The sequence below is a fragment of the Callithrix jacchus genome, chromosome 7 (genome assembly GCF_049354715.1).
Source record: "Callithrix jacchus isolate 240 chromosome 7, calJac240_pri, whole genome shotgun sequence".
Taxonomy (NCBI): domain Eukaryota; kingdom Metazoa; phylum Chordata; class Mammalia; order Primates; family Cebidae; genus Callithrix; species Callithrix jacchus.
The window spans coordinates 75,487,952-75,504,763 of NC_133508.1; the positions used below are offsets into that span (position 1 = coordinate 75,487,952).

The window sequence follows — 16,812 nt, forward strand, 5'->3', positions numbered from 1 at the left end:
AGTCTCACTCTGTCACCAGGCTGGAGTGCAATGTTGCAATCGTGGCTCACTGCAACCTCCACTTCCCAGGTTCAAGCAATTCTCCCGCCTCAGCCTCCCGAGTAGCACCACCACGCCCGGCTAATTTTTGTATTTTTAGTAGAGACGGGGTTTCACCATGTTGGCCAGGATGGTCTCAAACTCCTGACCTCATGATCTCTCTGCCTCAGCCTCCCAAAGTGCTGAGATTACAGGTGTGAGCCACCGCCCCCAGCCTATAGTATTTGTAATAGTAAAAATAATACACATTGGTATAGAAGGCATAGGAATTTCATCCTGTATCTTGTCTTATCCTAAAAACATCATCTTTGTTGATTGTAAATGGGCTTTAAATGCTGTGGTGTGTGCACTAAGGGATATAGTCTGAAAGAATTCCCAAAGACAGACACACTATTTATGTGAGTTAACAGACCTAGCACAGCAGAGCATAGGGCTGAAGGAAAACGCTGACCCTGAGCCACTTCCTCCTTCATTCAAGGACAGTTGGCTCAGGCCCTTAAGTAAGGAGACAAAATCATGGCTTTCAGTAGATATTTGTAGGCATTTTTCAAAAAAAGGCTTTCACTGACTCATCCAGAATTTTTTTTTTCAATAGTGGTCCATTGATAATGACCAGCTGTCTGGCTTACCCAGGACTAGGAGTTTCTTGGGATGTGAGACTTTTAGTGCTAAAATCAGGGCAAGCCAAGGGTGTTGGTCATCTTGTCACGGACTTGCCTCAGAATCATCTGGGGAGGTTAGCAGAGATGGCTGGTTCTAATCCTAGGGCAGTAGTTCTTCACCCTGACCTCACATCAGAATCATTTGAGGAGACTTTGATGTGTCTGACCCCAGATCAATGGAAACTGGGTCTCTGCGGTGAAGGCCTGGTGCTTGTATCTTTTCATGAGCAGCCAAGACTGACAACTCCACCCCTAGAGATTTGGATTCAGAGGTTCTGGGCTCAGGTCTTGTTCAGAAATCTGCTTGCATTTTTAATAGCTCCCAGGGGCTTCTTATATTCACCATGTTTTGACAACCAGTGAACGCTTACGTGATGAGTGCATCCAAAGCTAAGCATGCACTGAATGCCTTGTGTGTGTTAGGCTCTGGAAACACATAGGAAAAAAAAGAAAAACAGACCACCTCCTGTTCTCCAGGCCCTCTCTATTCAGTGGGGGATAAATACCTATAAATTGTTCCAACATAGGATACTGTGGTTTAGATTTAAAAGTGGGTCAGCACCATCAGCATGGTTAGGTCTATTCAGTGTCCACAAACCAAGTATAGTAGACTAAAGACAGAGCATATAATTTGCCATTCCTCTCACTGAGCGATACAGTTTGGGTTTGTTTCTTCTCTCCTTAAGTCTGGGCCAGCCCTGTGACTGGTTTTTACCAATACTACATGGCAGAAGCTATGCTGGGTACTTTGCAGGGCCAGGCCTTAACAGCTATGCGGCCTGCCCTTTGCTCCTTTGGGAATGCTTCCTCTTTGAAGCCTAATACCATGTAAGAAGGTTGACTACCTGGAGGCACCATGCTTTGAGGAAGCCCAAGGTACCCACATGAAGAGAGAGGCCATGCAAAAGAGCACAAAGAGCCTGCTTTGGCTCAGAAGATGGCCTAATTTAAAAAAAGAAAAAGAAATGTAAAAATAAAATATAGGGCCGGGAGCGATGGCTCATGCCTGTAATCCCAGCACTTTGGGAGGCCAAGGCGGGTGGATCACAAGGTCAGGAGTTCGAGACCATCCTGATGAAACCCCATCTCTACCAGAAAAATACAAAAATTAGCTGGGCATGGTGGTAGGCACCTGCAATCTTAGCTACTAGGGAGGCTGAGGCAGGAGAATCACTTGAACCCGGAAGGCGGAGGTTGCAGTGAGCTGAGATTGCACCACTACACTCCAGCCTGGGCAATAAGAATGAAACTCCATCAAAGAAAGAAAGAAGAAAGAAAGAGAGAAAGAAAGAAAGAGAGAGAGAGAGAGAAAGAAAGAAAGAAAGAGAAAGAGAGAGAGAGAGAGAGAGAGAGAAAGAAAGAAAGAAAGAAAGAAAGAAAGAAAGAAAGAAAGAAAGAAAGAAAGAAGGAAAGAAAGAAAGAAAGAAAGCACCAAGGTGCCAGACCTATGAATGGAACCCAGGCTCATTCACCAGCTGAATACAGTTGTGAATGACCCTAGCTGATGACTACATGGAGCAGAACTGCTCAGCTGAACCCTGCCCAAATCCCTGGCTTGCAGAATTATGACAAAATAAAAGAGCTCTTGTTTTTTTTGGTATTTGTTCATTTTGAGACAAGGTCTGGCTCTGTTACCCAGGCTGAAGTACAGAGGCATGAACTAGGCTCAATGTAAGCTCCGCCTCCTGGTTTCAAGTAATTCTTTTGCCTCAGCCTCCCAAGCAGCTGGGACTACAGGCAAGCACCACCACACCCAGCTAATTTCTGTATTTTTGTAGAAACGGGGTTTCGCCATGTTGCCCAAGCTGGTCTTGAACTCCTGAGCTCAGGTGATCCACTCACCTTGGCCTCCCAAAGTGCTGGAATTACAGGCATAAGCCACCGCACCTATTCTTGTTTTAAGTCACTAAATTTTGGAGTGATCTGTTACACAGAGATAGCTACCAGCATGCCTCATCAGAACCAGAAGACAGAACGTCACCTCATACCCTTCTGCCTTTCTTTCCATTCACATTATTCATCTTCGTATTCTTCCATTGAGTAGATTACCGATGTCTGACCAGAAAATGCCCTCCCAAATTAGTCTTCACTCTGTTTCCACTCCTGCCTCCCTCCAACATGAAACAAAACAAAACCATAAATTAGAGTGTATCAACTCTCGGCTTAAAAGCCTTCAATGGTTTCCCATTGTCTTCGGGATAAATATAGGATCCTAATGGCAAATGATAAGATCCTGTATGACCTAGCTCTGCCTTCTTGGTGAAATTCACTTTCTTTTTTTTTTGAAATTCACTTTCTACTACTTTCTCCTAACGGCTCAGTGCTACAGCCACAGGGACGTCTTTCTGTTCCTGGGACACACCAAACACTCTCCTGCCTCAAGGTCTTTGTACTTACTGTTTCTTCTACCCAGCCCTCCCCCTTCCCTGAAACATACACACAAGTTGGTCTTGTCCTTCATAACCCATAGCTCGTCCCCAGGAAGTCTCCCCTGCCCGTGCCTTCCCCCACCCCTATATACTCTACTGAATTTCCCCACTTATATGCTCCCAGCACTTAACATTATTTAAAAATATCTAGTTTATTTATTGTCTATCTCTTTCTGCTAGAATATGAGCTCCAGAGAAGTAGAAAAATTTATTTTATATTCCATTTGTATCCCAGTGTCTATAATGGTGCCTACCACAGCTCAGCAAGTATTTGCTAAATTAACAATCACATGAATGGAGAAGGAAGGAAAAGGGAAGTATAATGGAAAGAGCTCTGACCTTTCAGGAGTCAGGAAATCCTGGTCCTTGCTTCAATTCTGCCCCTGCTTACCTATGGATAAGCCACTGCCCCTCACCTAAGCAGAAATCTCACCCCCGCCAACAAACACATGGCCGGCGATGTTTATTGCTGTCATACACCACAGGTCTTCACACAAAAAAATGTGTTTTAAGACAAAGTCTTGGTCTGTCCAGACTGGAGCGCAGTGGCACAGTCTCGGCTCACTGCAACCTCTGCCTCCCAGGTTCAAGCGATTCTCCTCTCTAGATTCCTGAGTAGCTGGGATTACAGGTATGTGCCACCACGCCCGACTAATTTTTGTATTTTTAGTAGAGACGGGGTTTTGCCATGTTGCCCAAGCTGGTCTCAAACTCCTGAGACCAGCAATCTACCCACTTCGGCCTCCCAAAATGCTGAGATTACAGGAATGAGCCACCGTACCCAGCCCACAGGTCTTCACAATTTTTTGTTCATAAATCCCCATAAAATTTTTGAAAAAGTTCAGGTGTGGTGGCTTATGCCTGTAATCTCAGCACTTTGGGAGGCCAAGGCAGTTGGATCACTTGCCAGGAATCTGAGACCAGCCTGCCAAGATGGCAAAATCCTGTCTTTACGAACAATACAAAAAATTAGCCAGGCATTGTGGCGGGTGCCTGTAGTCCCAGCTACTCAGGAGGCTGAGGCAAGAGATTTGCTTGAACTTGGGAGGCAGAGGTTGTAGTGAGTCAAGATTGTGCCACTGCACTCCAGCCTGGATGACAGAGCGACTCTGTCTCAAAAAAAAAAAAAAAAAAAAAAAAATTTCAGCAAGCTCTATTTTCTCTCATACATTTTAAAGTTAATAACTACAATTATATTTTACAAGTTAAAATCAGCTCCAAGATCAAATTTTCTGTCATAGACTTCGTTAGAGACATATTTTAAGTATATTTTCATCCAAACCTTAGAGCTACAAATTTCACTTGTTCAGTTTATGGAAAATGTCTACTACATAATCCAGTTGGCAAACCCAGTCCTCACTGTCAAACCAATCAGCCAAATCAAACGGATTTTCTGTCCATAAGAAAATCTACCTTCATTTTTTAAAGGTTCCATAAATGCATTAATTTGCATCCCCATGACAGTTGGCTCATGTCTCATTTCTAATTTTATAATACATAAATAAAGAGCCAAAGCACTTAACTTTAATATAGAATAATGGCTAAAAGCACAGATTCTAGAGGAATTCAAAGAGTCCGAATCCAAATTCTGATTTCACCACTTAATACCTCTGTGACCGTGGGCACCTTATAAAACCTTTGTGCCTTGTGAACATCCTCTGTAAAAGGAGGGTGGTAAGTATCTACTTTGTAGATTCGGTATGCGTACTGAATTAGTTCATTATCTTTAAAACCTTTAGAACAGTGTCTGGAACATAATTAGCACTGAGCAAATTTTTTATTTTGTTTTGTTTTGAGACAAGGTCTCACTCTGCTACCCAGGCTGGAATACAGTGGTATGATCTCAGCTCACTGCAACCTCTGCCTCCCAGGTTCAAGCGATCTTCCCACCTCAGCCTCCTGAGTAGTTGGCACTACAGGTGTGCACCACCACACCTGGGTAACTTTTGTATTTTTTGGTAGAGACAGGGTTTAGCCACATCACCCATGCTGGTCTCGAACTCCCAAGCTCAAGTAATCCACCCACCTCAGCCTCCTGAAGTACTGGGATTACAAGTATGAGCCACCACACCCGGCCCTATTTGGGTATTTTTAAGACAGGGTCTTGCTTTGTCACCCAGGCTGGAGTGCAGTGATGCAAACACTGCAGCCTTAACCTCTTGGTCTCAAGATATCCTCCCACCTCAGCCTCCCAAATACCTAGAACCACAGACACATGCCACTGTGCCCAGCAAATCTTGTAGAGATCAGGTCTCGTCGTGTTACCCAGGCTGGTCTCAAACTCCTGGGCTCAAGTGATCCTCTCACTTCAGTCTCCCTAAGTGCTGGGATTGCAGGCATGAGCCACTGTGCCCAACCTGAACAAGTATTTCTATTTCTTTATTTTTATTTTATTTTTTATTTTCTGGCTTTATTTAATCAGCTTTCTCAGGTTGAATAAACAAGTATTCTTTTTTTTTTTTTTTGGAGATGGAGTTTTGCTCTTGTTACCCAGGCTGGAGTGCAGTGGAACGATCTCAGCTCACTGCAATCTCTACCTCCTGGGTTCAAGCGATTCTCCTGCCTCAGCCTCCCGAGTAGCTGGCATTACAGGCAAGCACCACTATGCCCGGCTAATTTTTGTATTTTTAGTAGAGACAGGGTTTCACCATGTTGACCAGGATGGTCTCGATCTCTTGACCTCGTGATCCACCTGCCTCGGCCTCCCAAAGTGCTGGGATTACAGGCATAAGCCACCACACCCAGCTATTTTTGTTTGTTTTTTGGGAGTTTTTTTGAGACGGAGTCTCACTGTGCTGCCCAGACTGGAGTACAGTAACACAATCTTGGCTCACTCCAACCTCCACCTCCTGGGTTCAAGTGATTCTCCTGCCTCAGCCTCCAGAGTAGCTGGGATTACAGGCACATGCCACCACTCCTGACTAATTTTTGTATTTTTAGTAGAGACAAGGTTTCACCATTTTGGCCAGGCTAGTCTTCAACTACTGACCTCAAGTGATCCAACAGACGTGGCCTCCCAAAGTGCTGAGATTACAAGCATGAGCCACCACAACCGGCCAAAAAGTATTCTTTTTTTTTTTTTTTTTTTTTACAGAGTTTTGCTCTTGTTGCCCAGGCTGGAGTGTAATGGCACAATCTCAGCTCACCGCAACCTCTGCCTCCTGGGTTCAAGTGATTCTCCTGCCTCAGCCTCCTGAGCAGCTGGGATTACAAGAATGTGCCACTGTGCCTGGCTAATTTTTGTATTTTTAGTAGAAACAAGGTTTCACTGTTTTGGCTAGGCTAGTCTTGAACTACTGACCTCAAGAGATCCACCCAACTTGGCCTCCCAAAGTGCTGGGATTACAGGCATGAGCCACTGAGCCCAGTCCCAACAAGTGTTCGTAAATAAAATAAATACTACGAGTCTATAGTAGAGGCACAGCACCCTTTCTTTTCTCCTGCCTAATCTCTCTTTACTGGCTATCTCTCAGGAACAGAGCATTCTCTAATTGCCCTTTTGAACAATGGACCTTGTTCAATGGATTTGGGATGGACAGAGGTGTAACTTTCTTGTAAAGCCAAAGAAGAGAAACAGTGAAAACAGAGTTGATCTGTAGCCAATTAGGCCGACTGGGTTCCTTTCCTCATGGGGGCCCCATGTGCAATGGCTGCAAACAGCCCCTTCCTTGGTAGTGTAATGCAGCCTGTTTCTTGTATGGGTTGCTCTGAGGGACCTTGAGACAGGCCTTTCAGATGTGTGTTCATGTCTCTGACCTTGCACTACCCCAGGGTAGGCTCCAGACAGGCATGGGAGGTGCCTTTGGAAAGCCCCAGGGCACAGTGGCCAGGGATCACACTGGCCAAGTGATCATGTCCATCCGCACCAAGCTGCAGAACAGGGAGCATGTGATGGAGGCCCTGTGCAAGATCAAGTTCCCTAGCCGCCAGAAGATCCACATCTGAAAGAAGTGGGGTTTCACCAAGTTCCATGCCGATGAATTTGAAGACATAGTGGCTGAGAAGCGGCTCATCCCAGATGTCTGTGGAGTTAAGCACATCCCCAGTCATGGCCCTCTGGACAAGTGACGGGCCCTGCACTCATGAGGGTGTCCACTGTGCTGCCCCCTCTTTATACTCACCAATAAATTCTACTTCCTGTCCACCAAAAAAAAGAGAAAGAAAAAAGGAGAGGGAAGGAAGGAAGGAGAGAAAGAAGGAATGAAGAAAGGAAGGAAGGAAGGAAGGAAGGAAGGAAGGAAGGAAGGAAGGAAGGAAGGAAGGAAGGAAGGAAAGGGAGGGAGGGAAGGAAGGAAAAACGGGGTTGGCAAGGAGAACTTAAAAGAATCCAGACAAGCAGATGGCTTTTAGCCAAGAGTCCCTGCAGAAGCTGAGAACCTGGAAATGGATTCCTTTAATGTTATCTGTGCCCCTGCACCTCCAGTTCCATGACCACTGGCCAGTTTGACACACTCTCCCTGGGCACATTCGGAGTTAGGTATAATTCCTGGAAATCCTTCTATAACTCCATCGCTATCTCTCTGGCATAATAAAGCATAAGGTATTGTAAGCAATATCCTTGAACCTATTCTAAATTATATGAAAGTAAAGTATTCATAAATCCAAAACTTTTAAAGGAGGAACAGATTCGCTGTGACCCAGTATACAGCTGAGGGCAAAGTACCAGTCCTCAGGAACAGGCCAACTCAAGAGACCCTTCATGAACAAACCATGATGAAGTCCTAAAAAGCAGACTAATTTCCGTAGATAGGTGGGGATCCATCAGGCCTGAACACCTTGGCATCATCATCTCCTGGGCCCCCACCCATCAGCCTTACTTCTGAAATGCAAATCAGGAGGTGTCACTCCCATTGCTAAATCCTTTCAGTGGGTACCAATGTCCTTGGTTTAAAGCCTAGATTCCTTAACAAGGCACAGAAAGGCCTCATGACCTGAACCCTGCCTATTTATTCACTCATTTCTTTCCATTTCCCCAAATACACCCTTGGTCCCAGCCACACCAAGCCCCTAGCAGTTCCAGCTCCACTCTCTACCAGGTCTTTTCATGAGCTCCTCCCTCTGCTAGAACACCTTCCCCCCACCCCCATGGGTGATAATGTGATAGTCTATCCCTTACTATCACATTTGGGAATCAGTTAAAGAAAAGAAAAAAAAGGCCGGGCACAGTGGCTCATGCCTGTAATCCCAACAATCTGGGAGGCCGAGGTGGGTGGATCATGAGGTCAAGAGGTGGAGACCACCCTGGCCAATATGGTGAAACCCTGTCTCTACTAAAAAATGCAAAAATTAGCTGGGTGTGGTGGCACATGCCTGTAGTCCCAGGTACTGGGGAGGCTGAGGCAGGAGAATCGCTCGAACTTGGGAGGCGGAGGTTGCAGTGAGCTGAGATTGCATCACTGCACTCCAGCCTGTCAACAGAGTGAGACTCCATCTCAAAAAAAAAAAAAAATGAAAAAGAGAAAAACATTTCAATTTAAAAAAACAAAACAAAACAAAAAGACTCTGTCCTTTACAACTCCTCTGCAAAGCCTTATTGAGTGTCTACCACGTGCTTAGCATTGTGTTAGGCACTGAGGATGCAAAGGAGAACACAGCAGACCGGGGAGAATTAAGTGCCCTTCTTGGTTCCGTCAGCAACCTCTGCTGTGTCGAGGGTATCATTGTCTTCTTTGTATGATAATTATCTCCTCTACAAGGCTGTGAGCATTCTGAGGATAGGGCTTCGTGTTATTCATCTTTGAAGCCCTACTACCTAGTCTATGGAATGCATCAGTAAATATTTGTCAAATTCATTTACTCACAAAGGATTCATTGAAAAGTTTTCTATTAGGGATGAATGAGGTGCTAGTTATAAAACTGAACCAATAGGATCGTGGCTATGATCCCTGCCCTCTTGAAACCTTGTAGTCTTGCCAGGCGCGGTGGCTCACGCCTATAATCCCAGCACTTTGGGAGTCCAAGTCGGGTGGATCACGAGATTGAGACCACCCTGGTCAACAAGGTGAAACCCCGTCTCTACTAAAAATACAAAAATTAGCTGGGCATGGTGGCATACGCCTGTAGTCCCAGCTACTCGGGAGGGTGAGGCAGGAGAATTGCTTGAACCCAGAAGGCGGAGGTTGCCGTGAGCCGAGATCGTGCCATTGCACTCCAGTCTGGGTAACAACAGCGAAATTCCATCTCAAAAAAAAAAAAAAAAGAAACCTTGTAGTCTCAGGGGATAAACAGAGCACTTGATTTAATGAATGATGTAGGAATGAGTGAATGAGTTAACGAATCAGGGAAGGAGTCCAGATGCAGCCTCCCAGAGCAGTAGATCTACAGGAAGTGAAAGGTCAGTGTCTAGGGAGGTAGTTGGGGAATTCTGATGCCCTTTTGGTCTTCCTTTTTTCTTTTCCTTGAGAAAGGGTCTTGGTCTGTCACCCAGGCTAGAGTGCAGCGACCGGATCTCAGCTCACTGCAGCCTTGACGTCTCAGGCTCAATTGATCCTCCCATCTCAGCCTCCAAAGTAGTTGAGACAGGCTGGGCTTGTTGGCTCATGCCTGTAATCCCCGCACTTTGGGAGGCCAAGGCAGGGGGATCACTTGAGTCCAGGAGTTCGAGACCATCCTGGGCAACGTGATGAAATCTTTTCTGTACCAAAAATATAACAACGACAACAACAAAAGTTAGCTGAGCATGACAGTATGTGCCTATAGTCCCAGCCATTCAGGTGGCTGAGGTGGGAGAATCACCTGAGTTGGGGAGGGCACCACTGCAGAGTGAGACTCTGTCTCAAAAAAACAAAGTAGCTGAGACTACAGGCACACATCACCATGCCAGGCTAATTTTGTTTATTTTTTGTAGAGGAAAGGTCTCACTATGTTGCCCAGGCCAGTCTCAAACTCCTGGACTCAAACAATTCTCCTGCCTAGGCCATCCTAAAGTGCTGGGATTACAGGCATGAGCCATGTGCCCAAGCTTCTTTTTTTGAGACAAGGTCTCACTTGTTGCCTAGGCTGGTTTTGAACTCCTGGCTTCAAGGAATCCTCCTACTTTAGCCTCCCAAAATGTTGGGACTGTAGACATGAGCCACCACCCCAGCCTGGTCTTTCTAATACAGAGAAACTTGAAAGACAGCAAGTAGCAGAGCAGAAGCATGGAGTTTCGAGTCTGACCTAGGCTTGAATTCTGGATCCATCACTTATTAGCCATGTGACCTTAGGCAAATCCCTTACCCTGTTTGTATCGTCATTTCCCCATCTATAAAATGGGGTTGATAATAATATCATAAGAGCATTATGACTAAATGAGAGAATGCATTTAAAAGCCCTTACCCTGTGTCCATAGTTTAGGAATTGGTGGTTCCCATCACTTGCTCAGTGTTGGGTATGCAAATTCAGAAACACATGTCTGGACTCAGCCCTGGCCTGGTGTTTTCCCCACAAACCAGAAGCTGACACCTTCCCTACTCCCATGACTGTGTGGCTCTCCCTTCTTTATTTTATTTTTTAAAGACAAGACCTCACTTTGTTGCCCAGGCTGGTCTCGAACTCCTGGACTCAAGCAATCCTCCCACCTTCACCTCTCAGAGTGCTGGGATTACAGGCATGAGCCATGGAGCCCAGCCTTCTCTTCCTTCACCACTCCCCCATCACTGGCCAGTTCTGTTTACATGCTGCCTAAGTGTTTTCAAGGCCAGGGGTTGTCTAGCATATCTTTACAAGTCTAAGGTAAGGGAGGTGCTGGTTAGGGAGAGGCATGGCAAGAAGTCGGTCAAAGAGGAAGGGCAAAGCACAGGTGTTTAGGAAGGCCCCGCAATCAGCCTGGCACCCAGCTTGGTGCTCAACATGCATTGTCTCCTGTCATCTTCATAAAAATGTCATTTTAAGCTGGCCCCCAAGCCTCACGCCTATAGTCTCCCAGTTAATCAGGAAGCTGAAGCAAGAGGATTGCTTGAGCACAAGAATTGGAAGTTCATTGTAGTAAGTTATGATCAGGCACTGGACGCCAGCCTGGGCAATGTAGCAAGACCCTGTCTCTTTAAAAAAAAAATGGGGCCGGTCGCAGTGGTTCACACCTGTAATCCCGGCACTTTGGGAGGCGGAGGTAGGTAGATCACGAAGTCAGGAGTTCAAGACCAGCCTGGCCAAGATGGTAAAACCCCATCTCTACTAAAACTACAAAAATTAGTCAGGCGTAGTGACAGGTGCCTGCAATCCCAGCTACTTAGGAGTCTGAGGCAGGAGAACCGCTTGAACCCTGGGAGGAGGCGGGGAGGAAGTTGCAGTGAGCCAAGATCTCACCTCTACACTCCAGCCTGGGCAACAGAATAAGAGTCCGTCTCAAAAGAAAAAAAAAAATTATAGCTGAGGAAACTGAGGCTCAGGAGGTAAACAGGAGATACGGGATATAAAGCCAAGCCTCTCTGTGACTCCAAAATAGTTTTCTCCTCTCCCATGCTGCTCACCAGCTTGTAGATGATCATCAGATGTTTGAGGAATAAATTTTCCTTATTCCCAAGAGGAACAGAAATTGTGCAGCCCTCTTTCCAGAGAATCCAGGTACATGCTCAAACAGTGATGAATAAACAAATGAACGCTAATGAATAAATGAAAGATTGAGTGAAATCCCTCTGGTACCCGCACCAGGAAGAAGGAAACAAACAACCCTAGAAGAGCCTCCTTGCAGGAGGAAGTGGAGACTGTCTACAGGGCCGTGGTCTCCAGTGTGCAGGTCAGCAAAGGGCGAGGAACTGACTTACTTGGAGTTAGAAAAACTTAGGAGGGTCGGGGGTGCTGGGGAGAAGGTGATGACTAGAGAGAAAGCCAGTGACTGAAGGTCAGAGAAGAAGAATGAAATTACCCCGTCCCCACGCTCAGCCCTTCCCTGCCATTTCACTTGGGGAGATAGACCCTGACGCCTGGCCTGACATGCTGCCAACTTTTAAAATGAAAGTTGCAGGATCCAAAGCGGCCACACCATGAGGTCACTGCAGAAGGCGAGTTACCAAGGGAGCACCCCACACCTCCCCCTCCTTCCTGCACCAGCCCCTCCATGCCCCCACCCTGCACTTCCTGCCACCGCCCTCTCGTCCTGACATGGGGACTCCCTCCACTCCCTCCCAGCTCCCACATCTTACTCTGAGAGACAAGGTACGGGTGTCCCGGCTGGTCCTTGAGTTCCAGGCTTTTTGGGCCGGGAGTTGCCTGCTGCCCTGAAGCTCCCGCTCTACCAGGCGCTCCTCAGTCCCTCCCCAAACGAAAAACCTCCAGACAGGTTCCAAAGCTGCCCAGCCCAGGAGGAGGGAGCCTGAGGAAATCCCCTCCCAGTCGGGCAGGGCTGGCCTGCTTGGCAGTCTTGCTCCTGGGCTGGCCCTAGATGAATTAGTCCTCCCCCTTGCCTGCTTGGGTATGAGCCAGGGAGCCGGTGGCAGACTCTGCTCTTTCTCCAGGGCACTGGGCTCCATTCCACCTCCAAGTCCTGTCCTCCTGCTTCATGCCTGGGTCCCCTGCCCTCCCCTCTCCGCTCTCTGACACCTCGACAGGGTGGTCTCTATCAACAGAGTGGTCTCTATCAACGGGGTGGTCTCTATTACTCTGCATTTTGTTGTTCTCCAGTGTGAAGCCAGGCCTGGTACTGAGCACCAGGGTGGGTGACTTGATGACCCTCAGCAGAGGTTTAGTCCATGGAAGAATTGGTGACACCATGGCCCCTGGTGAAATAGCTCTGATTATTCATTCAAAGCGTTTTTTAGAGTAACTGGCCTTGTGCAAGGCCCTGAGGATGAAGAGGTAGATTAATGCGGTCCCTGTCCTCCTACTCCACTAGGAAGACAAAGAATGAAGCTCTAAGTAGACGCTGTGCAAGATTCAGCCAGAAGGAGGCTGGGCACGGTGGCTCTAGCCTTTAATCCCAGCACTTGGGGAGGCCGAGGCAGGCGGATCACCTGAGGTTGGGAGTTCAAGACCAGCCTAACCAACATGAAGAAACCCCATCTCTACTAAAAATACAAAATTAGCTGGGCGTGATGGCACATGCCTGTAATCCCAGCTACTCAGGAGGCCGAGGCAGGAGAATTGCTTGAACCTGGGAGGCAGAGGTTGCAGCGAGCAGTGATTGCACCATTGCACTCCAGCTTGGGCAACAGGAGCGAAATTCCATCTCAAAAAAAAAATTTTTTTTTTCAGGAAGAAGGGACCAGGGAGGACTCCCCATGTGTGGAAGTGTTCTGGAAAAACCTTTAGACAACATAACACACAAGATGGGTTTTGAAGGATGAGTAGGGGTTTTCCAGAATTGTGAGGAGGGAGGGGGAGCACAGGCTGACAGTAGAGGCCATGAGAAAGGACGGAATTCAGCAGGAACCACTTGAAGTTCAGAATTGTGAGCGGAGCATGTCAGATCAGGAAGGGCCTTGTGTGCCTTGATAAACGGCTTCAACTGTGTTCTGTAGGTTCTGGGGCATCATAGAAAGGTGTATGTGTGTTTGTTTTGTTAGTTTGAATACAGGGTGTCTCTGGGGGGCAGAGGTTATAGTGAGCTGAGATTGGGCCACTGCACTCCAGCCTAGGTGACAGAATGAGACTCTGTCAGTCTGTCTCAAAAAAAATTGGGGTTTCTCTCAGTTACCCCGGCTAGAATGCAGTGGTGCAGTCATAGCTTGAAGCAGCCTTGAACTCCTGGGCTCAAGTCTCAAGTGATCCTTCCACCTTAAGCTTCCTGTGTAGCTGGGACTACAGGCACGCACCACCATGACCAACCAGTTTTTCAATTTTTTTTTTTTTTTTTTTTTTGAGATGGAGTCTCACTCTGTCGCCAGGCTGGAGTGCAGTGTCGCCATCTCGGCTCACTGCAACCTCTGCCTCCCGGGTTCAAGCAATTGTCCTGCCTCAGCCTACCAAGTAGCTGGGACTACAGGCGCATACCACCATGCCTGGCTAATTTTTGTATTTTTAGTAGAGAGGGTGTTTCACCATATTGGTCAGGCTGGTCTCAAATTCGTGACTTCATGATCCACCCATCTCGGCCTCCCAAAGTGTTGGGATTACAGATGTGAGCCACCGCACCTGGCCCAGTTTTTAAATTTTTCGTAGAGATAGGATTTCACTATGTTGCCCAGGGTGATCAGGAACTGCTGGCTTCAAAAGATCCTCCTGCTTCGGCCTCCCAAAGTGCTGGGATTACAGGCGCTACACAACACCTTGCTAGCTCACAGATAGGCTTTAAATAGGGACACAAACTATCAGATTGCATTTAAAATAGATCACTGGGGGCCCAGCACGGTGGCTCACGCCTGTAATCCTAGCACTTTGGGAGGCCAAGGTGGGTGGATCACCTGAGGTCAGGAGTTCAAGACCAGCCTGGCCATCATGATGAAACCCCATCTTAAAAAAAAAAAAAAAACCATAGATCACTGGGGCCAGGTGTGGTGGCTCACACCTGTAATCCCAGCACTTTGGGAGGTCAAGGCTAGAGGATGGCTTAAGCCCTAGAGTTCAAGACCAGCCTGAGCAACATCGTGACACCTGTCTCTACAAAAAAAAATTTTTTAATTATCTGGACATGATGGTGTGCACATGTAGTCCCAGCTACTCCAGAGGCTGAGGTGAGAGGATAGCTGGAGCTCAAGAGGTTGAGGCTGCTATAATCACACCACAACACTTTAGCCTGGGTGACAGAGTGAGACCCTGTCTCAAAAAAAAAAAAAAAAAAAGACAGCCATTGCAGTACATTGAGCTCCATAGAGATAGTGCCAGGGCAAGGGAGAGCCAGATGGGTACAGGGTGACTCTGTGCCTCACTGAGGAAAAATAACTAAACATGGGCAAAGGAGATCCTAAGGATTCGAAAGGCAAAATGTCATCATATGCATTTTTCATGCAAACTTGTCGGGAGGAGCATAAGAAGCACCCAGATGCTTCAGTCAGCTTCTTAGCATTTTCTAAGAGGTGCTCAGAGAGGTGGAAGACCATGTCTGCTGAAGAGAAAGGAAAATTTGAAGATATGGCAAAGGTGGACAAGGCCCATTATGAGAGAGAAATGAAAACCTATATCCCTCCTCAAGGGGAGACAGAAAAGAAGTTCAAGGATTCCAATACACCCAAGAGGCCTCCTTCGGCCTTTTTCCTGTTCTGCTCTGAGTATCGCCCAAAAATCAAAGGAGAACATCCTGGCCTGTCCATGGGTGATGTCGTGAAGAAACTGGGAGATGTGGAATGACACTGCTGCAGATGACAAGCAGCCTTATGAAAAGAAACCTGCCAAGCTTCTTTTCATAGGAAAAATACCAAAAGGATATTCCTGCATATTGAGCTAAAGGAAAGCCTGATGCAGCAAAAAAAGGGAGTTGTCAAGGCTGAAAAAGCAAGAAAAAGAAGGAAGAGGAGGAAGATGAGGAAGGCAAAGAGGATGAAGAGGAAAAGGAATATGAAGAAGATGAAGATGATAATGAATAAGTTGGTTCTAGCACAGTTTTTTTTCTTGTCTATAAAGCATTTAACCCCTCTGTACACAACTCACTCCTACAAAAAAAATTTTGACAAAAGAAGACAAAAATTGAAAAGAAAAGAAAAAGATCACTGGGACCTGCAATGTAAAGAAGGGTCTGAAGCAGGCAGCACTAGAGGCAAGAAGACCAGTCAGGCTTGCACGAGTCCAGGCAAGTGATAAGTAGGCCTTAGCAAGGCACTGGCTAGGCAGTGGGGGGGCGGGAGTGAGAGAAAGGAACAGATTCAAGAGCTGCTCAGGGGGTAGCACTGATGGGACTTAACAATGAGTAAGGGAGGAGCCTAGGATGAAGCTAAGATTTCCAAATGGAATAACTACTGAGGTTGATAGTGGTGCCCGTAAATAAGATGGAGAAATCTGGAAGAAATGGCCAGGCACAGTGGCTCAAGCCTGTAATCTCAACGCTTTGGGAAGCTGAGGTGGGTGGATCACTTGAGGTCAGGAGTTCGAGACCAACCTGGCTAACATGGTGAAACCCCGTCTCTACTAAAAATACAAAAATTAGCTGGGCATGGTGGTACATGCCTGTTATCCCGCTACTTGGGAGGCTAAGGCAGGAGAATCACTTGAACCCAGGAGATGGAGGTTGCAATGAGCCGAGATCACACCACTGCACTCCAGCCTGGGCTATCAAGGGAGACTATGTCTCAAAAAAGAAAAAAAAAAGTTGGGTGCAGTGGCTTATGCCTGTAATCCCTGCACTTTGGAAGGCCGAGGTGGGCAGATCACGAGGTCAGGAGTTCAAGACCAGCCTGGCCAACGTGGTGAAACCCCATCTCTACTAAAACTACAAAATTTAGCTGGGTGTGGTGGTGCACATCTGTAGTCCCAGCTACTCAGGAGGCTGAGGCAGGAGAATCACTTGAACTCTGGAGGCGGAGGTTGCAGTGAGCCGAGATCTCACCACTGCACTCCAGCCTGGGCAACAGAGTGAGACTCTGTCTCAAAAAAACAAAAAAAATCAGGATCAGAAGAAAAGCAATTTGGGGGAAAATGAATTCTGTTCCGGACTTGTTGAGTCAGGGGCACCTGCAGAGATGTTCAGGGAGCAGTTGCTCCAGGGATAAACAGGAGTTGTGTATCAGTCAGGGCACCAGCAGCAAGGAGAAGGCATCTTCAGCTAGATTTGAAGGTCTGGGAAGGGTAAAGGAAGCCATTAAGAGATGTTGAATATCCAGGGATGAACAGCAGTG

General features: G+C 46.9%; 1 protein-coding gene, 1 non-coding gene and 1 pseudogene across 2 annotated transcripts in view; 2 read left to right on the plus strand and 1 right to left on the minus strand.

The window, feature by feature from the left end:
* RHBDL2 (rhomboid like 2) overlaps positions 1–12,372 on the minus strand; it is a 56,442-nt gene extending 44,070 nt beyond the window's left edge. The window contains exon 1 of the mRNA XM_017974581.4: positions 12,253–12,372. The gene's annotated coding sequence lies outside the window, so the exon portion shown is untranslated. The remainder of the gene's footprint in view (positions 1–12,252) is intronic.
* Positions 6,724–6,858, plus strand: LOC118143457 (small nucleolar RNA SNORA70). Its single transcript, XR_004727669.1, has one exon. It is a non-coding gene; the product is annotated as a small nucleolar RNA SNORA70 (small nucleolar RNA).
* A 1,733-nt stretch (positions 12,373–14,105) lies between the features above and the next one.
* On the plus strand, positions 14,106–15,776 carry LOC100399577 (high mobility group protein B1 pseudogene; annotated as a pseudogene).
* The last annotated feature ends 1,036 nt before the right edge of the window (positions 15,777–16,812 follow it).